The following is a 24,376-nucleotide window of genomic DNA, read 5'->3' on the forward strand; positions in this document are numbered from 1 at the left end:
ATCGAGATCGAGAAGGAGGGGGATATCGATCGAGATGGAGGGCCAGGGATCGAGATCGAGATGGAGGGGGAATCGAGATCGAGATGGAGGGGTATCGAGATCGAGTGTCCTCATGAATTCAAAAAGTGCCCATGAAATTTAAAAATATTCATGATATCAAAAGTGCCCATGAAATACAATCTAGAAATGAAGACTATGATTTAAATACAATCGATCTTAGCTAGCTATCTGTTCACAATCTTCTTGCCCTTCTTTTTCGCAAATGGAGTTCTTGTGTGGAATGGACGTCCTTTAGGTAGGGTGGTCCTGCTTCTTCTTGTGGTGTGTGCTGCTACTTCATCGTCGTCATGTTTGATCTTCGGGTCGCCGTACTTGTCGAAGTCTTGCTCATTGGCTACTCCATCCATTCCGATGATCTTCCTTTTGCCTCTCCTCACGACAACACGACTGGGCTTTGACGGGTCGGTAATGAAGAAGCATTGGTCCACTTAGGAAGCCAGTACCCATGGCTCATTTTTCACGGTGACATTTGCGCCCGCGGTCTTGGATTTGGCTTCGGGTATAACCATGGTGGTGAAATACCGGTCATCTTTTAGGACGCTCTTGGCCCATTTGACACGGAACATCGGGACCTTCTCTCCAGCGTAGCTCAGCTCCCAGATCTCCTCGATCCTTCCGTAGTATCTGTCCTTGTCGTTACCGGTGTAGGATTCCATCGTTACCCCGGAGTTCTGATAACCATCGCTCTTCATGTCCTTGTTCTCGGTGTAGAATGTGTAGCCGTTGATATCGCATGCCTCATAGGTCATCAAGTTGTGCTCGGCGCCCTGTGACAAGGCGAATATGAGTTGTTCTTCCGCGGAAGAATCCTCATGTATAGGGTACGACAGAAGCTTCTTCTTGAACCAACGCATGAAACATGAGTTGTTCTCTTTGATTATATCTCCGTCCGTCCTCTGTTGGCCTCGGTCATTGTACGTCTTCTCAATAAAGGTTTTGTGCTCTACCACCCAAGGATCGACCACGTCTATGTGTTGTAGCGCGACTAGGTTTGCTCTTTCAAAGTCGGCGAGTCGACCCTCGAAGTCGACATGCATTTCGCGGTGACCCTCACGGTGACCCCATCCAGCGAGCCTGCCGAGGTGCCTGTTGACGGGCAGACCAACGGGGTTCTCGATGCCTAGATAATTCGTGCAGTAGGAGATGCACTCTTCGGTCAAAAAGCCCCTGGCTATACTTCCCTCTAGACGTGACATGTTGCGAACGTATCCTTTGATGACACCATTCATCCTTTCGAACGGCATCATGTTGTGCAGGAACATCAGCCCGAGTTGGATGATATCGTCCACAATATGGACCAGCAGATGCACCATAACGTCAAAGAATGCGGGCGGGAAGTATATCTCAAGCTCGCATAGTATCACCATGATCTCTTCCTGTAGCCTTCTGAGTTGCCTCACGCCAATCGACTTCCGAGAGATGATGTCGAAAAAGTTGCATAGGCCAAATAGCGTTTCACGGACGTGCGCGTCCATGATCCCACGGATTGCAACTGGAAGTATCTGTGTCATCAGCATGTGACAGTCGTGAGACTTCATCCCGCTGAACTTTTGCTTCCTTGGGTCTAGGTATCTTCTTATCTTCCCCGCGTAACCATAAGGAAGTTTTACTCCTACGAGGCAGGTGAAAAACTGCTCGATCTCCTCCTGACTTAGAGTGAAGCACGCGGGAGGGTAGTCATTTCCGGTCTTCTTGGCCTTTTTGCCTTTGTGACGACTTTCTGTGTCCTGCTTCGCCTCATCATCATCATCATCATCATCATCATCATCATCATCATCATCATCATCATCATCATCATTAGCATGAAGCTCCTGCCTGATGCCCATTGATTTCAAGTCTGCCCTTGCTTTCGGCCCATCTTTGGTCCTCTCTAGCATGTTGAGCAGGGTACCAAGCAGACTCTCGCACACGTTCTTCGTTATATGCATGGCATCAAGGCTGTGAGGCACACGGTGGATCTTCCAGTACGGCAAGTCCCGGAAAACAGACCTTGTTTTCCATACCTTCAACAGTGGCTCTGGCGCCTTTCGCTTCTTTCCCGGCTCTGGCGCCTTTTGCTTCTTTCTCAGCAGTGGGAAATCTTTCCAATTTTTCAACAGCTCGTCTATTTCCTCGCCGCTCCTCGTACGCGGGCATCTTCGGGGTTCGGTTTCACCATCGAACAGATCCTTGCGTTTCCTCCACGGGTCATCGTCGCGAAGCCACCTTCGATGTCCCATGAACACGGTTTTCGAAAACCCGGGATCTCTATCTAGCTCGTGATACATTGTGTCATCCATGCACCTTACACATCCAGAAAATTCGTGGACTACCTGCCCCGCGAGATATCCGTAACCGAGATAGTCGTGCACCGTCGTGAGCAGTGCGACTTTCAATGGGAAATATTCTTTCTCTGCGGCGTCCCATGTATTGGCTGGCATTTTCCACAACGTGTCTAGCTCCTGTTTCAGCAACCCCAGATACAGATTGATGTCGTTCCCTGGTTGTTTCGGCCCTTTAATTAGCATACTCATGTGAATGTACTTCCTCTTCATGCACAACCAGGGGGGAAGGTTGTGCATCCACACAAACATAGGCCAGGTGCTATGTGTGCTTCTCTGGCTGCCAAACGGATTGACTCCATCGGTGCTCGCGCCCAGCACGATGTTCCTTGGATCCTTCCCAAATTCTGGGTATGCGAAGTTTAACGCTTGCCACTGGCTCGCATCCTTAGGGTGACTCAGCATCTTGTCTTTTTTATTTATCTCCGGATCATTTCCGTCATCTTCCCGCTTCTTCTCCTCCCTATCCGCGTGCCAACGCAGGAGCTTTGCTACCTTAGGGTCCGCGAAATACCGATGTAGATGAGGAGTGATCGGGAAGTACCACACCGATTTTTGAGGAGCTTTCTTCCTCTTCTTGTATCGAGTGACGCCGCACATCGGACATATGGTAGACTCCGCGTGCTCGTCCCGATAAATGATGCAATTGTTCATGCACACATGGTATTTCACGTGCGGTAAATCTAGATGACACACGATTTTCTTCGCCTCCTCGAAACTGGTCGGGCACTTGTTACCCTTGGGAAGACGTTCGTGCCAGAATGACATGTTCTCGTCGAAGCATGCGTCGATTATTTTGTGTTTTACCTTCATCTCCAGAGCCATGAGCGTTACTTTTAGGCGGGTATCCTCGGGCCTGCATCCTTCATACAATGGAGTAACCGCGTCTATCTCAAGTTGATCCAGCTTGGCTTTCTCTCGGGCGGCAGCTCTTGCGTTATCTTTCTGCTTGAGAAGCAGCTCTTGAATATGAGGGTCCTGCACCCAGCCTCCATCGTCGTCTCTACAATAGGACATACCTTTGGTAACACCGTCTTGTGTTACTACAGGTCCAAAAGTGTGTTACTAGGCCATATAGTAACACAGTTTCAAATGTGTTCCATTAGACCATGTTACTAAGTGGTATCAACTGTCACACATAATAATTGTTACCATATGTTAAAAAATGTGTTACAGTTGCATTGTAGTAACACATGTGTTATGCGTTACCGAACACACCGGTAACACACTTTTGTAATTATAGTAACACCGTAGTAACATATTTTGATAGACATAGAACATCGGTGGTAACATGTTTCTGTAACTATCGTAACACAACTGGTAACACATTTTTTTAGCATCGGAACACAACTAGTAACATAATATCCATGTATCGTAACACTATAATTATAGTTGTCAACTACTCTAGTAACAAATTTTGTAGCTATAGTAACATCATCAATAACACTACTATATTAATATGGTAACATAATTAATGTATTCGTTTTTTATTAGTAACCACAAAATTGGATAACCATTTTATGGAATATAAATTTATTTAATAAAATTAATGCAATTGCATAAATTGTTAATCATTTTATGCTTGGCAGCATATCAAAATGATATTTATTTAAACTGAAGCAGAACACATACAAAAATTCGTACGAAGATATTTATTACGAATATAGAAGAGTGTAATATTCCCCATAGTTGTGATACATATGCATTACAATAAAGATATCAATCATATAATTTTGAGGATAGAAAACACAACTATGGGGAATATTACACTGTCGCATTTGCATCAATTCGATGAAAGAAAAAGATCTTCTGGATGATATTACACTTTTAAATCTATCAATATAAACTACAACTATTGGTAGCTAAAATCTTCAAATTTTATTTGCTTCTTGATCCAAGAATTCAGCTGCAAATCAACCATCCTTCTCTCGAATCTGTAGAAGAAAATTGCACCTTAGATATGTGTGATTAAATGTACACAAATATGATTTCAGAATGTGGAAGGGAAGATTGTAACATACAAAAGATGAAGGCCAGGCAATTAAGTATCCTGAAGTGAAAGCCTCGCCAATTGTCTTGCAATCAGAAACTTCCCTTACTAACTCCTCATTATCAAGAATAGGTTCGTCTATGCGCACAAGAGCAAATTCAGCACCTAACTCAATACCACCAGCCTTAGTTCTTGGATCAGTACTCCGAATAGTACCATATGCAACATTCCGCTTGTTGGGATATGTTGAAGTCTTTAAGACTACTTTGGAAGCAACCTATATTATGATCAATATTAGCATTCTATGACATGATTATATAATTTGCATGCATAATATGAGATCTTTTTAATATCAACCCAGTAAGGTGCCCTAAGAAACTAAATAAATTGGACCCAGCAACGAAGTCTAATGCCCAAGATCACCTCGCTAGCTCATGCTTGGTTAAATTTATCGTTACTTGCATACAGCAGATTGAGCAAAAATTGTAAAAAAATCCATTTTTCAAGCAGGCATGATAATGAGGGTTTGGGTTGGTAATTTGGGTGAAGTAAACCATGCTACTTGGTGAATCTTTACCTTGATGGAAGAAGAACGCCTTCTTTTTGAGCGGTGTGGGTGTTCATTTCTAGTCCTTTGCTGGTTCGGTCTTGAAATTGATTCACCCGTAATATTCCTCGTTTCCATCACCTACCAAGATACAATAATATTAGATGGAATGATATTCATACCTTGAAGCTACAGAATGCTACAACTTCAAAACTCAAAAGGCACGAAAATTACCTCTAGCACAGAATCAATAACAAGGTCTTGTGATGATGATGAATTTTGTTGAATTTGTAATTGGTTGACATCATGGTCGCCAACCTAGTTCCATGACACAACAATGGTAAGCAAGCAATTATTTTATATTCTATCTTTGTGACATGAGTAAGAGTAACTACAGGCATAACCTTTTCATGCAAACGTGATAAATTATTATCCTCAGGAATGTCATGTTGCATAGACGAGCATGCCTCAACGGGTCCATTGCACTGGATTCTCTGCAAACTGAAATATTAATATGAAGGTTTCAAGTGACAAGCAATGATATAGGCATTTATTAACATTACCTTTGTTTTACTGGTGAGCGAGAAATACCATTATCATTTGATTGGAGGTTTTCCTATAGAAGTAACAAATCTGAGTAAACTATTGATAGAAATACATGCAAAGGGTGGGATAAAGAAGTCCTTTACCTCTTCTATGCCATTATTGACATAGCCTTCTTGGTTATTCATATCTTTAATAATCTGGTCTTGCTTTTTTATATGCTCCTGCATCTTTGCTATTACCTCCCAAACGTCATGTTCAACTTCATATGGTGATCCATCAGTTCTAGTCGTATTGATGTTCTTTAGATACCGTGGCGTCCGACCGTAGACTTGCCTAGGAGTTGGAAGCAAACCCACGCACTTGTCCAATCTTTTCTTTCCCTAACACTTCCTGCAGGGCATCACCTTCCCATGCGACTCTTCCATTCAAATTTTGTGCCAACTCTGGTCGTTCGGTTATTAGATTCTCCAATCGATCCTATAAGAAAAGAATCTTGCATACACTAGTTAGATTGAACCATAACTTGATCCCGAGAACAATTAGACAATTTCTATATTAATTGCCTACCAGGCGCTTATTTCTATCTTTATTTTTAGCATCAGCATCATCCTTCTTCTTGTGAGTTGCTAAATAAACCTTTGATCTGTGTGGTCGTTTCTTTTCAGGATCAGCTTGCCTCTACAAAACAGAAACAACACCCATACGACAAAACAGACATAGGAAAACACTTTAGGAATCAAGATTACTCACCATGTCTTCACCCCAACAAGCATAACTCTTTGTGCCAGCATTATGTGAATCCTTCATGAGGGAACGACTAATTATGTTCTTCTCAGCAAGGGCCTATTATGATGTAATCATATCGTATGTATCTGGGATGGAGGGCGCGGCGGAGGGCGCGGCGGAGACGAGGCTACCAAAGGCGGCCGAATCGCCGCCGCTGCTGCTTCAACCCTCCTCTGGCGGACGCGCTCCGGCATATGAGATCCAACCGGCCTCTCCTAGTACCTTGGCGGCGGCGCCGTCGGGAGGAACGGAGGAGACGGTAGGGTCGAGTGGTGCTCGCGGCGATCTGCAGCCGGGTGAGATCGGACAAGATGAGAGGCATTTGATGCAATGGCGGGCGAATTTCTCTGAAGGGATCAATTCCGCCGTCTGGATCGAAGGACGACTTCGTTTCTCTCCATGTTCGAGTTGGATGGTTCTCCTAGATTTGGAAAATGACGTCCTCGTTGGCGATTATCTTCCAGACGACGGCAAGATTGAGGCTGGTTCTAGATTCACTATTGATTTATATGACGTAGTTGTGCGTGAATGTATGCAGGTGGATGTTCAACCGAGATCACCGGAGTTGATCGATCTTTCAGAGCTGGTGGTTAATGCGAGACCGGGAGGGAGGTTTTGGGCGCTTATGGACAGTGATGACGAGGACCAGGTCGAGGGCCAAACATCTACGAAGGTAGCTGGCGGAGTGCCCTTGGCCTCACCGAGCGCTGGTTCTTCACCGGAGCTTGAGATCAAGACCACTCGGCGTAGCTCTGCTGTTCAAAACTCGAAGCCGGGCATGAAGCCGTGGAGCGGACCGATTCCAAAGATTCTGAGAAAAACGGTAACGTTGTCTGATTTCTTGCCGAATAACTGGACTCTTGTGACGCGGAAGAAGAAGAAGGATCGGCGGCCGCCGGCGGCACTGAGGCCGAAGCCGACGAGTGATCGCTCGTCCGTGATTCGGGCGGATCGGATCGTGCGTTTGAATGCTTTGTTGGGTTCTGACGGGATCGGAGAAGTGGGCCACTGTACGGGCCTTTCTTCGACCGGAACGTCGGGTGTGGATGGCTTGGCTAAGTGTGGGCTGGGATTAGCGGGGCTAGAGGCCCAGGCAAAACTGGCTACTGGCGAGCGGACGGTCGAGGCGTACGTGCATGTGATTGCGTCGGATCGTGAGCCATCACATGCACGATCGGTGTCTCCCTGTCGAGGCGTTCTTCTCGCTAGGGTTCGCCGCCGCGGTCGGGTGGGTTTTCCATCAGCTGTCCATGGCCGTGCCTGGCGGGCCTCAGGCGCCTCTGACCTTCCGAAGTCGGCAGGCGACGACATGATGCCGCTCAAGCCTCCGCCGCCGACGAAGAAAGCCGTGACAACCATGGGTGCTGCAGCCTTGGCAACAGCGTTGCCGGCTCCGGGTATGGCTAGGGCTGCGCCTCCGCCTGCGCCAGCCTTGAGGCCACCCAGGGGGACAGCTCCGCCTCCGCCCAGGGGGACAGCGCCGCCTCCGCACCGGGCGCCGTCTCCGACTCCGGCTGGGGCGATGGCCCCGTTCGCGCGTAGGGCGCCTACTCCGCCTCGGGGGCCGATGCCTCCGCCATTAGCACCTGTCTCCGGGCCGCGGGCTGCACCGGCGCCGGCTCCTAGGACAGAAACACCGCCGGCACAACGTCCATGGCCGAGGCAGATGGCGGGAGGCCCAGGCGTTGTCGGTCAGGGTTCCACCGGCCTTGGAACGGGTGCGTCGGCGGGAGATGACCGTAACCCCCCGCGCCGTCAGTGGGGTGATGACGGATATGAAGCTTATGGCGCTGCTTTGCACCAGGGCTCTTCCTCAACCGGAGGGGGCCATGGTTATGCTTGGGTGGACAATGGCAATGATAACCAGGGGTTCCAAGGACCGACCAAAAATTTCATCGAGTGCGCGCCCGGTCCTAACAACCGTGCTTTCCGAGGACGCTTTCGTGGAGGTCGGGTTGGGAACCGGAGGCAACACCAGCCTCGGTATGCAAGGACTGCTACAGTGACGGAGGTAGTGGAGGGTACATCGGATTTACCCCAGGTGGCGGTGGAGACGGTGCAGGCATTGGCTGCAGTTTTGCTGCCTGAGCCTATGCAGACTGGCGATTCTACTTTTGAGCATGGTTCGGACAAGGCCGAGAGTGACAAGTTGTCTAAGTGGGCGGCTAAGAAGAAGAAGCTCACTTGTTTCCGGTGTGGGGAACCGGGTCACTTTTTGGTTCAGTGCACTGCAGAGTTATGTGATCTGTGCCGGAAGCCTAAACACACTACGGCCGACTGTCCTCTTATGTTGGGGCCAAAACCATCCGTTCAGATTTACGGAGTGTGTTGTTCGGAGTTGATGTTTTTTGAGTCTCCGTCTGCGGAGCCTTCTGCGCCCATAGTGGAAACATCCTTCCTCGGTGTGGTGAAGGTGGTTCACGGGCCGTTGACCGAAGCACAGATCATTCAGCAGCTGAGAGAGCTCGCGCCGGGTAATTTTCAGTGGTCCTTACTTAAGCTCTCCGATAACTCATATAAAGTGGATTTCCCGTCTAAGGAGGATCAGATGAGGATTCTCAAGTTCGGTATGAGCAGGGTCACAGGTACTAGTTTTGTGCTGGAATTCGATGAGTGGAAAAAGAAAGAGCCACAGGGCACGCCTTTAACTCAGATTTGGGTTCGTTTCTCTGGTGCCCCGTCTGCTCCTTTGGATAGCTTCTTGGTGACCTGGAGTCTGGGGTCTTTGATTGGTAGGACTGAGCAGGTGGATATGCAGTTCACTCGGGCTCATGGGGTGGCACGGTTGCTGGTCAGTGTCGCCAATATTCAGTTCTTGCTAGACGTGGTGCCTTGGACTTACGCAGGTGTTTTATATCAGTTGGATGTTGAGTATGAGGATCCTGATCTTTTCAATGAGTTTGAGGATGATAATCCCATGGATACTTCTGAGGGAGGAGGGGGTTCGGGGAACCAGGATGATATTGCAAAGTGTAATGATGACAAGGCTATGGGACCGTCGGGGCCGTCGGATAATGCTGATTCCGCCCCTGTTGGGCCGTCTAGCACAGTTCCAACTACCAATCTTCAGCTGGGTTCTATTGGGGCGTTCTCGGTGCCGCCGAGGATGTCGTGTGACAGGGTTGGTTCTGCGAGCCCGGTGCTCAGTTTGCGTGTGGCGAGGTCTGTTGAGGACGAAGGTGCTGTGGGGCAGGAGGTCCCGCCCTCGGTTCTTGTTTCTCCCTCGGCTATGGTTGTGGTGGCCGAGCCGATGGTCGCGGGGGGAGTTGTCGAGCAGGAGGCTCGGCCCTCCGGGTCTTTGACGCTGGCGGGGCCGAGGGGCGGCATGGCCCCTTTGGTGAGGTCGTCGGTTTGCGGGGGAACGGGCGCGCAGGAGGCTGTCGTTTCTCCTTCTGCTGCTATGGAGGGCGGGCAGGCTGGTGTGGTCGCTGCGGCACCAGATTCCCTGGATCACGCTAGGACGAGTTCACCGGGCTCGGGCATTGGCGGGATGGCCGTCGATAGGCCCTGGGAGCTCTCATCGTCTTTGGATGTTGCTCCGGTGGCCCCGGCGCTGGTCACCACTTCTGGGGGATGGGCAGGAGGCTCTTTCCCCAGTGCTGCTTCTCGCGAGGAGGTCATCACTTTCGGTGGGATCCCGGATCCTGTCTCTGCAGGGAGACGGGTCAGCGAGAGACTGCAGGAGCACCCGGATGTTGATGACATGCAGCTCAGGTGCGCGTTGAGGGCGGCCAAGTTGCGGGACGTCGAGCTTTCTACTGGTATGTCTGTTAACAAGTCTAATTCTATTATGCATTTTACCAATGATGAGATTGTGCAAAATGCCAACCAATTAGGAGTATCTCTTGGTAATAATGATCTAGAGATTTCTAAGTCTATTAACGATATGCTAGATTTGGAAGCTGAACGAGCGTTAGATTTGATTCACAACATAGCTGTAGTTAGACCGATGAATGAGTCGGAGATTGATGCACTTGGGGTTAGGGTTCTTGATGGCTTGTGTGCTGATCTTGACCCTACGGTACAGGAGACGGAGGAGGAGGATGAGTATCCCTCCCTGGATACTACTAACCTTGAAGTTGAGTCTTTGGCCATAGAGGCTCACTCCGAGTGCGCCGAACCTTCTGATGTATGCGTTAAGCCTAAGAGGACCTGGAAACGGAAGGTTTACCCGGTGTCGGCTGTGCGTAGAAGTGCTAGGATCCATATCTCCAAAAAATTTCATGATGAAATATGAGAGGCATCTTTTGGAACAGCAGAGGTCTTAAAGACTTGGCTAAAAGACGGTTTCTAGCAGAGGCTTCTCTTGAACATCATTTAGATTTTATTGCTTTATCCGAGACTGGACGAGGTAATTTTTCCCCACAATTTCTTAGTACCTTATCTGGGGGGGGGGGAGATTTTGACTGGCACTGCCTCCCACCTCGAGGAAGATCCGGTGGGGTTTTACTCGGGGTTAAGTGCGAAACGTTGGAGGTTTGGAGTGTAGTGTTGGGTGAGTTTGCGATCAAGTTTCGGGTAAGAACTAAAGCAGATGGTTTTGATTGGGCTTTGGTGGCAGTCTATGGGGCTGCGCAACCCGAACTCAAACCAGATTTCTTGGCTGATTTGGTCCGTGTTTGCAGTAATGAGCAACTACCCGTCTTAGTGGGGGGTGATTTCAATATTATTCGAAGAAAGGAGGAAAAGAATAATGACAACTTTGACGGCAGATGGTCGTTTATGTTCAATACTATCATAGAAAGCTTGGATCTCAGAGAGATAGAGCTTTCGGGTAGGAAATTCACTTGGGCAAACTCGCTACCGGTTCCGACTTTTGAGAAGCTTGATCGTGTTTTGGCGAGCGTCGATTGGGAACAGAAGTTTCCTCTGGTAAAGGTGCAGGCGTTGACACGAGGTATCTCGGATCACACACCGCTACTAGTCGACTCAGGGGCTCAAACTCATATGGGTAATAAGAATATTTTCTCCTTCGAACTTGCTTGGTTTGAAAGAGAAGGTTTCATTGAGTTGTTAGCTAGAGAGTGGGCTAAAGACTCGGGGGGAAGGTCACCCATTGAGCGGTGGCAATGTAAGATTCGTCATCTACGAAGGTTCCTTCGTGGATGGGCTAAGCATACGAATGGAATTTATAAGGCGGAGAAGGAAAGGCTCCTTATGATTATTCATTCCCTTGAGTTAAGAGCTGAAACCTCTATTTTAGATACCAGCGAGTTGGAGTCTAAAGTGGAGGCCGAGTTAAGGCTGAAAGAGCTTCTCCGCGAGGAGGAATTGAAATGGGCTTTGAGAGCTAAGGTTCGTAAGGTTGTCCAAGGAGAGGATAACACTCAATTCTCTCATATGATTGCTAATGGAAAGCATCGTAAGAAGAGAATTTTTCAACTAGAACAAGATGAAGGGACGATAGTTGGTCAGGAAAACCTAAAAGTTTACATTACCAACTATTATACTCAGTTGTTTGGCCCTCCGGAAGAGAGTTTTGTGTCCTTGGATGAGTCAAGAGTTGAGGATGTTCCCCAACTTGAGACGGAAGAGAATGAGATTTTGACTGCTCCTTTCACGGAGAAGGAGGTGTTTGAGGCCATTGCACAAATGAAAAACAATAAAGCGCCAGGACCAGATGGGTTTCCGGCGGAGTTCTACAAAAAGTGGTGGCATTTTATTAAAGGTGACATGTTGCCGATGTTTCATGAGTTGTTCACTGGTCAGCTTCATTTGTTCAAGCTCAATTTTGGAACGATAACTCTTCTTCCTAAGAAGACAGAGGCTATTCGCATTGAGCAGTTCAGACCCATATGTTTGCTTAATGTCAGTTTCAAAATTTTCACCAAGGTTGGGACGAACCGACTCACGCAGATTGCGCATTCAGTTGTGCAACCGTCCCAGACCGCTTTCATGCCGGATAGAAATATCCTTGAAGGGGTGGTCGTCTTACATGAAACGCTCCATGAAATCCACTCAAAAAAACTTGATGGTGTGGTTTTTAAAGTGGATTTTGAAAAAGCATACGATAAAGTTAAATGGCCTTTCCTTCAACAGGCGTTGAGTATGAAAGGATTTGACAAGGCCTGGCGAGACCAGATCGAGTCCTTTACGCAAAAAGGGAGTGTAGGGATTAAAGTGAATGATGATATAGGTCACTATTTCCAGACACACAAAGGACTAAGGCAGGGTGATCCCATGTCACCGATTCTATTCAACATAGTGGCTGATATGCTATCTATTTTAATAGGTCGGGCTAAGGATGCGGGGCAGGTTTCGGGCATGGTTCCGCACCTAGTTGATGGTGGTATATCCATTTTGCAGTATGCTGATGATACTATCATCTTTATGGAGCATGACGTGGCGAAAGCAAGGAACATGAAGCTTGTGTTGTGCTTATTTGAACAATTGTCTGGACTCAAGATTAACTTCCATAAGAGTGAAATGTTTTGCTTTAGAAGAGCTAGTGAGGACCAGGAGGCGTATAAGCAATTGTTCGGATGTGAGTTGGGTTCGCTACCATTTACATACTTAGGTATACCCATTCATCATCGTAAGCTGACGAACAAGGAGTGGAAGTGCATCGAGGATCGTTTCAAAAAGAAACTAAGCTGTTGGAAAGGGAAGCTCATGTCATTTGGAGGTCGATTAATTCTGATTAATTCGGTCCTCACCAGTATGCCCATGTTTCTTTTATCCTTTTTTGAGGTTCCGGTGGGAGTCAGGAAGAGGTTAGACTTTTATCGATCCCGATTCTTTTGGCAGAATGATGAGTTGAAATGAAAGTATAGGCTTGCCAAATGGGATATCATCTGTAGGCCGAAGGACCAAGGCGGTCTAGGCATTGAAAATCTAGAGATCAAGAATAGATGTCTCCTTAGCAAGTGGCTTTTTAAACTTTCGTCCGAGTCAGAGGCTACTTGGTCTCAGATTCTGCGTAATAAATATCTTCAGTCAAAAGCTTTGGCTCAGGTGACTGTGCGCCCGACTGATTCACCGTTTTGGAAAGGGTTGATGAGAGTCAAGCCCCTCTTCTTTAACAGGGTAAAAATCTTAGTCGGTGATGGGGCTAGTACGAGGTTCTGGGAGGATACGTGGCTAGGGGAGACGCCTCTGGCACTTCAATATCCTACTTTGTATAACATTGTTCAACGTCAAGAAGCATATGTTGCAACTGTCTTACAGTCCACGCCTCTCAACATTAGCTTCCGGAGGACGCTAGTAGGCGATCGTTGGGAGGCATGGCTTCATCTTGTACGAAGGCTGATGGATGTCCAGCAGTCTCAGCAGCTAGATAGATTGTTTTGGAAACTAACTAAGGACGGCAGGTTCTCGGTCAAATCCATGTATCTGGATGTCATAAACACTAGTTTCATTCCTTGCTCGAAGCATGTCTAGAAAGTTAAGGTACCTTTGCGAATCAAAGTGTTTATGTGGTTTGTGCATAAACAAGTCATTTTGACAAAGGATAATATGGCAAAACGCAATTGGATGGGTTCTGCTAGGTGTAGTTTTTGTGATTGTAACGAAACTATCAGGCACCTCTTTCTAGATTGTCCAATGGCTAAGATTCTTTGGCGTTCGGTTCATATTGCTTTTAATATTACTCCACCTACCTCTATCAATATGTTATTTGGAACATGGCTTGATGGGGTGAACTTGGATGTAGCAAGACACATTCGTGTTGGCGTGTGTGCCTTGTTATGGGCAGTATGGAACTGCAGAAATGATTTGGTTTTTAACAGAGCAACGAACTTTCATTTTTTGCAGGTTATCTTGAGGGCCACAACATTGATCCGTATGTGGTCGCTATTCACTCCGACGGAGGCCAGGGGGCGTTTGGCTACTGCGTCTACCCGATGGGAGATGGTAGCTCGAGTTATTTTCAACCGGTTTGGATGGCAGTCATGTAATAGGATAGGCATGTAGTGCTCCTATTTTATTTGCCAGCCGGGTGTGGCTTCATGATTAGGCTCGTTTGAGCAGCTTGTTTTCTTTTCGACCTTTCAGATATTGGAGACTTTGTGACTCATTTTGTTTTTTAATAATATGAGCCGTATGCATCTTTCTGATGCAGAGGCTAGGGTAATACCCCTTTTCTAAAAAAATATATCGTAAATGCAACTTTTAAGATAAGCCCGAGAACTCACATTTAAATGTCAAAACAGGAAAGTACAATATCTCATTCATTACCCTTCCTTTTTTGGACTTCCAATATTTAACAAGCCCACGCCATTGATCGTTGTCCACATCTTCTGGACAGAGCTTATACAAAGCCTTTCGCTTGATGTTTGGATTTTTTTCAATGGCGGGTTTGAAGAAAGCATCTTTCAAACTAGACTTAAATTTCCTCCAGTCTCTTCCAATTGATTTGAGTATCCATTTTTCACATGATCGAGGATACACGAACTTTGTCTGAAAGTACAAAATAATGAATGGATGTAAATAGACATGCAGACTACACTACATCTCATGTACACAAATTAGATATAAATAGAAGGGCAGCAAATAACATATTTTGTTTTCTTGTTAATTGTGAAGTACCTGTACGCACTGCAATATTGTTTCCTCACCACTATTCTTTTTGACATGACGCCAATCATTTATGTTTAGTGGGCAAAATCCTCCATTTCTAGCAATCGTGCCCAGAAACTTCTCCAAGATTGCACCTTCATCTCCTATAGGCTGGCTATCTTCATTGCATTTCACAACTATTCTCTGCCCCTTTGGCATGTTCCAGACAATTGGCAAGCTTGTTCTCTTGCGCTTGCGTACTTCCTTGTCTACTACAAGATTAATTAAGAAAAGTACTAATGAAATGACGCCCACCGATTATTCTTTTGATACTAAGCATATACAAGTTAATTAATAGAAGCACAAAATGTAATAGGTTGTTACCTTGATTGTGAACTTGACCCTCTTCATCGACCAATGCTTGTGATTAATGACCTTGTGGTAATTGCTCACCATTGTTGCAGTCTCCATCTTCATCATCACGTTGGTCCGTAACCTGAATCACATTCAACCTTTTTGACCTACGTGGTGGTCCTGCAGAACAACCATACATCTTTTATTCCAATAATTACAACAGTAGATAGAGATATGTAATAAGCATGGTTCAAGAGGGATACTTTGCGGCCCTTGCATAGTAAGTTGCCCTGCCCCTTCAGCAGAGACACCACCGTCCTGTAAGAGAACACTCTCATTTGGATGGTTAGATGGAGCAACATCAATTTGCTTGCTAGGCAGAGCAATATGATCGTCAGCCTTCTCCTTAGACACATACAGATGGACAGCTTTCACAATCTCAGGGTCGGACAACATTTTCATCACAAGACCTTCATCATAAATGTGAACTAAGTAGGAGCTGCCTAGACGGGTTTTTTTCGCATAGTACAGAAAGTCAATTGCCTGAAAGCCAACTTCTTTGATCATCAAGATTAAGTCGTAATATGAGACATCACGTCTCATCATGGATCTTTGTAAAAATTTTGGCTTCCTGATTTGTATCTTCATAGTGCAGGTATATGGTCAACATGTCCGTCGCCATCCTAAGTTATATATAAAAATGTCAATTAAGTCATTACAAGTAAGGACAAATTAACTAATGACTACAGGGACAATTTAATTTGCCAATAGACATGTGAATGGAGAGGGCAGAGAAGTACACAGTAGCACGTCAATGCACTATCAGCTTATCATAACTTAAAACAGAGAGATGAGGTACAAGACCATGGGTCCAGCCACACCCACACTAAGATATAACGCTGTGGACATAAGGATTCAGGACAGGTTTAAGTTGAAAAGTGTACAGGACCTAATGATGTTCACTGCTTCCCTAAACAGAAGGGAAATTGAAAGTACATAGGATCATCAGGTGATGGTGCAAATCTTAAGCATTTTCTCTGTTCGTAATTTCAGTCATTTTTTATCCTAATGGTTCAATTTTCGCAGGCGAAACTGTTACAGTAGATCGGCTGCATCGAATCGAAAAGAAGAGTTGGGTTTGATCATGATAGTCTTAGGGCATCAAAGAAAATGACAAAGGAGCCAAATGAGCCCAGATTTGTTTCGTGTGTCCAGATTGCAAACTAGACATGTTAAAAAGCTTGGAGCGGGCACAGCAAAGCGCGCCGTTTGCTTCTAGTTTCTCAAAAAGTCTGATCAAATTTAAACAATAGTCAATGGATCGATCTAGCAGAAATGTAGAACACGCACGTATATCAATGGATCGACCTGATTAGTGGATTAGGCATTGGCACATCGCAAAACTATAGTCAGACACAACCTATGTGCATATTTTATTTGTCTACGTATGTGATTGCTTAATTATTTGTCTACGTATGGGCTAATTATGCAATTAGCCGCGGCCATTAGGCATCTACAGTACACACTGCGCTACGAATTGTTGAGGGAGCGAGCAATTGGCAGGGGAACCCCTGCTGGCCTCTCCCCGTCCCCGCCCCTGCATCACTACAGTGGTGTTTCACCTAGCATACCTCAGAGAATTCGTAGCAGTCAGATCAGGGAAAGGGTGGGCGTTCAGATCCATACCAGCCACGAGATTGTACCCCTTCAGGATGTAGGTGGCGGAGCTGAAGACCAACGAAGCCGTCGCCGCAACGATCCAAACGGCGCCGGGACAGATCGAGGAAGCGGCGCCGATGCAGGTCGAGGAAGCGACAGATCCTACGGGGGTTGAGATGGGGGTGGGAAGGAGGGGGGGTTGCAGGTGGTGGCCGCACTGGGCGTGTCAGGACCCCGATCCTGAGTCACACTGATCTAGCATGTAACACATCATATCACTTTGCGGCCTCACGCACGGTATTCCTACGGGTGCCACCTTACCTGGCCCGGGACCATTTGCGCCTTTTGGCTCACGTATATGATAGTGCCGCTAGCATCCATATGACAAAGAACCCGGGCTGACATGGCTAGTCGTGAAACCAAAGTGGCACTAACTTACAGGGACAGGCATATATGACCCAACAACGAACGTGTCGGTCATCAGCGAGTGAATCCGGGCTGTAGCAACTGGGCTAGCAGGACTCCGGTAAACCGGGCTGTAGCAGGCTAACAGGACTCCGGTATTCATCGCGTGACATTTTCCCGAAGGGATAGACACAGGAACGAAGAAGGACACATGCCGGCCAGCCTAAGTGTTCCGGAGCAGTAACAAGCTACCATGGCTCAGTGGATGCACTAGGAGACATTTCCCGGTAAGAGAGGCTACTAAGGATAAACAACTAGATAGTCAGATCCCACACATACCAAGCATTTCAGTAACATACACACAATATGCTCGATATGTGCAAATACAACATGGCATCACAACATGACCCTACAACTCAAGTATTATATTCAATAGGCTCCGAGGAGCGAGATATTACAAACATGGGTCTCATGAGCCAACATTCAGAGCATACCAGTCAAAGCACAAACGGAAGCTTAACTTGTCTGAGTACAGACATCTACAAATGAAAAAGGCTGAGAAGCCTGTCTATCTACCAGATCCTACCGAGGGCACAAGATCGTAGCTGAGGTAACAAGCTAAATGTCAAAGTCCACGTGGAACTACTAGCGAGACTGAAGTCTCTCTGCAAAAACATAAATTAAGCAACGTGAGTACAAATGTACCCAGCAAGACTTACATCAGATCTAACTACATATGCATCATTATCAAGAAAGGGGATGGTGGGGTTTAACTGCACCAAGCCAGCTTTGACTCGGTGGCTATCCTGAACTACGACTGCAAGTAACTCTTTTGAGGTGGCGCACACGAGTCCACATATTCACCATATCAATACACCACTATGGATCCGCTCCCGTCTTCCTACGAGAACGCCATCCATAGCACTCACACTTATCTTGCGTATTTTAAAGTATCCACTTTCACTTGTCTGTGAACTGTACAGGTAACCCAGAAGTCCTTTACTGCGGACACGACTATTCGAATAGATGATGTTAACCCTGCAGGGCTGTACTTCTTCACACACGCTCTCACCACTTACCGCCGTTTACAAGACATGTACTCGGGAACCTTCAAGCGGAAGCCCAGCGAGGGTGTCGGCCACGACCTGACTAACCACACAAGTCTCTCATCCAGGTTTATCGCCTATTCGGGTTCCATCCGCAAGGAGATCCGGCCGGGGTGTCGCTCACGGCACCAAACGATGTGTGCAGGGTTCCCAAGCCCACCTCGACGGGTGGATCTACGCTTGGTACACCGTGCCACGGTGCCTAGTCTGTCCCAAGCCCACCTGTACCGGGTACCACTTGGTAGACTAATAACACAACCTACAAACACTAGAAACTAGTTGCAACTCCGGGACAGAGATCGAGTTGATTAATAAGTCGAGAGGGGCACTTAAGCATTCCAATGCGTGGTAGTAACTGGTCATGGATCACAAACACAGAACTCAGTTCCTGAGGACGGCTGCAATGAGACAACCCACCATGTACTCCTACATGGCCTCTCACCGCTACCTTTACCAAATCGTGTTCACACACTTAGCTCTCAACAATAGGACATGTTCACCACATTCCAATTCATCCCCGATGAATCAGACCTGACTCAACTCTAAGCAGTAGCAGGCATGACAAACAAAACATGAATGAGTAGGCACATCAGGGCTCAAACAACTCCTACTCATGCTAGTGGGTTTCATCTATTTACTGTGGCAATGACAGGTCACGCAGAGGATAAGGGGTTCAGCTACCGCAGCAAGTAACAAATATGTCGTTGTTGCCCTAATGCAGTAAAAGAGAGCAGGAGCAAGAGAGTGGGATTGTATCGGAATGAACAAGGGGGTTTTGCTTGCCTGGCACTTCTGAAGATAGTATAGTTCTGCATCGGTGTCATCGATCTAATCGTCGATATCACGTCTATCGAGAGGGAACAATTACCGGCAACAGAGAGGAAACACAATCAATGCAATGCAACACTATGATGCATGATCATGACATGGCAACATGCTGGTGTTTTGAGCTAATGCAGCTAGCAACAAAGTTAAATGAAGTTGGTTTGAACCCTAAGTTCAAATCCAAACTCCATATATGAAATTCAAATGTCATTTATATGATTTGTGTTAAACACTAGCTATAAGTTGTTCTAACATGCATGAAAATTGTGCAGATGGATAGATTGGATTTTTCTGATCATTTTTCATATATAAATTATTTAATTTGGAGTTACGGTTGAATTTCTATGAATTTTAGAAGTTTTGAACATTTTCTGGAATTTCCTGAATTAAAACTAATCCAGAAAATGAGTTATGGCGTCAGCACTACGTCACTGTGACGTCAGCAGGTCAACGGGGCGGTCCAGGTCAAACTGACCAGTGGGTCCTGCATGTCAGTGTTATTAGTCTAACTAATTTTTAGTTAGTCCTAATCCTAACTTAATTAGCAGGCGGGTCCCATTTGTCATTGACCCAGAGGGGTCAAACTGGGCCCACACGGGGTCAACTTGGTCAACAGGTCAAACCTGCCGGCGTTGAGCCGCCGGCGAGGCCGAGACGGTGGAGAGCGTCGGAAATGCTGCCCCGGCCACGGTTCGATGCGCGGGTGGGTGCTACGGGTAGCTGGCGGTGTGGCGCATCCAACGGTGGCGGTGGTTGGTGCTGGGGTGGCCGGGAACGACGACGGCGTCGAGCCGGGCGGCGGCCGGAGCTCGGGTGTTCACGGGACCGGCGCTGCGGTGTGCAAACGAGCGCATCGTGGCGCTGGGAAGACTCTACGCGCGACGGTGAGCATGTTGGGCGCATGCCCGGGAACAAATGGTCACCGGAGCGTCACCGGCGACGAACGCAGGCGGCGGCGCGTGCGGGTGAACGCGGTGCAGCAGCTACGGCATGCGAGAGAGGGAGCGGAGAAGGGAATCAGGGGAAGGAGCTCACTGCGGTTGCGTCGAGGCGAACAGCGAGCTCGGGGAGGGGCCGGAGCAAGCGGGGCGGCGATGGTGATCTCGACGGACCGAGGTTGAAGAAGACGGCGTGGTCGGTGTTTTAGGGCGTCCGGTGGGGCCTGGCTCGGTGAGGGGGTCGAGGACGACGTTGCGGAGCTTCTGGGCGCGTCGGTGAGACGTGGGGTGGCCGGTCGTCACGCCAACGACGGGCGGCGGCGACGGCTGCGCTCGGGCATGAGAGGGAGAGAGAGCAGAGGAGGGAAAGAGCTCGAGAGAGAGTGAGGGGCGGTCGGGGAGGCTGCGTGGCATGCGCGGAGGCATCCAGGGCGGCAGGGATGCAGGCAGGCAGGGAGCTCGTGTGGCACGCGGAGCGCACGCGCGTGTCGGGCACGTGCCCTGTCCGACTGGCGGGAGGACAACGGCGACTGGCACAGGCCAGTGGGCTGGGCCGTGCTGGGCCAGGCCAAGTGAGCGCCAGGTAAAACCCTCTCTCTCTGCTTTCTGTTTTTCTTTTCTATTTTTCTTTCTCTGTTCTAGTTTAGTTTAGGCACTAAACCATTTTTCATAAATTCTGAAATTATTTGTGGGAGCTCTCTGCAATATACAAGTGACCCACAATTATTTTCAAAATATCTGGAGCTATAAAATTATTTATAGCTTTTATTTGCTCCAACTCAAATACAATATGGATTAATTCAAAAATCCAAATTGTCCTAGAAATATACTCATCATTTTTGGCAGAGGTTTCCACCTTAACCAGAAATCTTGAGCATTTTTAAGGCATTTTGGGATAATTGAAAACGATTTTATTTAATTCTATTTGAAGTCATTTGGTGCTAGAGTTTGAATCAATCCCCATTTCAAGATTAAGAGCCAAATAAACATGATGCAACACATGACTAGCTAGCCCAGAGCAGATCAGAAATAGGGATGTGACAACTCTCCCCCACTAAACAAGAATCTCGTCCCGAGATTCAAGCGTAGGGTAAGATGAAGGGAGGACACGAACTAACACAAACTTCACGATCCAGATTGCACTTCATAAGAACGTTGATTCGATCATCATCTTGATCTTGACATCTTGCTCTGAGAACTCCAACTAACATAACAACGATAGGAAAGGAAAGACCCTGTAAGAATCGATCTTTCAAAAATCGAGCAACTGATGCTCAACTCACGGAATGAGACATTGAAACATCTCTTGAGCTGAGACACAAAACACACATCAGGGGTGATGGAAAAACAAATGCAGAAGGTTCAAGTTGGTAGGCAACAATTCCATGCTCGAGCAAGATGGTGCATGGTCTTAAAGTAGCAAGGAAATAATTGTCCTTCATACCATAACGGGGCACCTTAGAGGAGGTGACTCATAGAATTATTCCCTGAAGTGGCAAAAGAGTTACTTTTGATCGATAGATCATTGAAACTCTTCATTCCAGCCTGAGGTAATTCACAATGGATCGTTTGAAGGAGTTCGGTAGAATGACATACTCGGACTAGAATGGATGATGTAGATTACCTTGTTGAAAACAACACAAGGGATGATTTTAGTAACTGGGGAGAAGCTCAACAGTAGAGAGTGGGTCCACTGTTTGAAAAGTTATAGCCTAACCGAAGAAAACTGGGAGCAATCCCAATTAGTGCCGGTGCTAACACCAAGCGCTTGTGCGTGCTCTCAAGAACTTGGGCATTTCCATATTCATCAAGGTTTTACCAATATCCGTGTCAAGGATCCTGACAACACAACTTACTACCCTGATGAATGGTGATGGACGGTGCAGATGCAAAGGAAGAGAACGCTTTCTCAGATTTCACCTTAGCGAGGCCAAGGAAACAAAATCTGGATGATCGACCGAGAGACATTTAGCACTCCACTTCTAATGTTCTCCTTGATGTACCAGCTTAACCCAATACCAATCGGTATCTGGAACATCAAGTAAAGGCCTGGCTTCGGGAGAACAAAGGATCCATAAGGAACAACTTCTAAATAAGTCACTTGAAATCCTCATGAGGAAGATGGTCGATTTGCTCAATCAAGATACTACAATGATAGATCTTCCGGCTAGGTGTGTCGGCCATAACATCAACCTTGTCGGGACCTACATCATAGATCTTGGAAAGGTTCCAACCATCATATCTGCCTGAGATTCAGATCTGGTTGGTAACATGATATTCCAGACTCATCAAGTCTAGAAAGAAAAATGAAAGTTTGCAACACAAACCGACGAGATGACGTTGCGAGATTCTCGGGAAATTGAACTACGATAGCATGCTCCAAAACATGAGCTGGTTCTGCTACAAACCTGTGAACATGCTATCCAAGACAAGCATGACCACGTAGTAGTCTTATAATAAAAACACTACCGAGTTCAGGTGGGGAACCATCATCGACGATATCGAAGTCCTTGTATAAGCCCGGGTCTTAAGAAGGAACTTCTTCTCCTTGAACAACTCAATCAGTGGCTTGGTGTGCTAGGGAATACATATGGAATGGAGGTAATTAATCTACCAAACCATAGAATACATTCACACATACATAACTGACTTGGAATGATTCCAGGGGAAACAAAACAAACCTTTCTCAAATTCATGGCGGCAACTTGCACCTAATGCACATGAACTTGGAGAAAGTCACTTCTTTCTCCAAACATATACCTCATGAGCGGAACACGACGGCAATGTTTACAAAGTTTCCAACACTAGCTCAATGTTCAAGATGAATCATGGAGGAGACAAAATGCTGCTGATGGGCTCAACAGCAACTCATCAGAATTTCCATATCACTGGACTTCCACCATCATGTGAACAAGGTGACAGTATTGGTCAGACCAAAAGATATAATGGTGTATGCTCGAGGGACAGCCACGAGTAAGACAACATTACGAACATCGTTGGTTCTGATTTGATTTGACGATAGCCCATACTTAAATCAAAGTTTTTATAAGACAATAGGTCCAATAACTGATCACAGGGACCAATCGATGAAGATATCATCTTTCTTCAACTAACACACCAACACCAGGATATCCCTTTGAAACGAACTAAGTTAGGTAAGCTTTTATCTTCCAACTCTCCAAGTTGTTATTTAGCTTAACCAACTAGCTCAGGGGTATCCAACACGAATTCTTGGAGAAAGGGTGGTTTACAGGAATAAACTAACTTGATCACGAACTCAACATAGCGGTCAGGTGACAACCTGGTAATACTTCCGAGAAGATATACGGAAAATCACGAAATGTCACTAAGCTCGAGAACAATCTTGCTTTTCAGGGCAAGATGATATGATCAAATGAGCGAGGACTTGACAAAATCCTAACTCATCAATCAAAGAGTGCACCAGGAAATAAGGACTAGGTAGCACAATCTATCTTAGAATGATGATTCAATAACCAACATGCTAAGAATGAGAATATTGTCCATTTACTACCAAGCAACTAGTTGCTAGGGGTACTGATTTCACACATCATAGTTCACCCATCGGCATTCTGGTTGCAACAACACGGAAGCCGAGAAATGAATAATGATGCGAGAAGTATCACTGCAACAAGAATTCATAAGAGGGTGTGCAATTCCAATTATATTCCTGATATAAAGATGGTAATACCTCAAGGTAGAACAGACCAGAAGCTGGATTGCAACTTGATCTGCGGAACACAACTGCTTTGACCCAATCCTAGAAATGGAAAAGGGTACCGGAGTTTGTTTCTCCTAGTCACTCTGGAATAGAATGGCTTGATGGACCACAAGAGTAATAGGCATCGATGAACGAATGCACACATACTCTTCACTATCAATTGATAGACGACGTCAGAAGACAACTAAAAAGGGACAACCCAAAGGAACATATGTTTTTCTGAGTTGTGGATGCATGGATTAGTATGCCGAACAAATTCAGCATATCTCTTCCCGATAACCCATGCCGAAAGGTTGAGCTGGCAGAGTCACAACATAGAATCGAGAACTCATCGCGAGAACTCCTGTTATGATCTTTTGATCCAACAACTTCTGCCATAAGTGGTTCATAGTATTTGGAAGAAGGAAATACCACAGACCTCGAGGACTAATGCAAAGGTTACTAATAACCTAAACGAACTAGCAACACTATCAACATGAAGTAAGTGGGGAAATCTCGGGTTCAGAAACCCAGGAGTAGAATGCCTTTGGGCCCAGTTTAACTATGTGGCATCACGGGATGCCTTCGGGAATGATGGCCAGAATCATCACACTGGGACACAAAT

General features: G+C 46.5%; 1 long non-coding RNA gene across 1 annotated transcript; it reads right to left on the bottom strand.

Annotated features, from left to right (window-relative positions):
• Nucleotides 1–4,114: 4,114 nt before the first annotated feature.
• Nucleotides 4,115–5,416, bottom strand: LOC123042592 (uncharacterized). The gene is made up of 4 exons (XR_006418833.1): nucleotides 5,153–5,416; nucleotides 4,949–5,059; nucleotides 4,403–4,648; nucleotides 4,115–4,315 (listed from the first exon to the last, which is right to left on the bottom strand). It is a non-coding gene; the product is annotated as an uncharacterized lncRNA (long non-coding RNA).
• Nucleotides 5,417–24,376: the final 18,960 nt, after the last annotated feature.

Source organism: Triticum aestivum, chromosome 2B (genome assembly GCF_018294505.1).
Source record: "Triticum aestivum cultivar Chinese Spring chromosome 2B, IWGSC CS RefSeq v2.1, whole genome shotgun sequence".
Lineage (NCBI taxonomy): Eukaryota > Viridiplantae > Streptophyta > Magnoliopsida > Poales > Poaceae > Triticum > Triticum aestivum.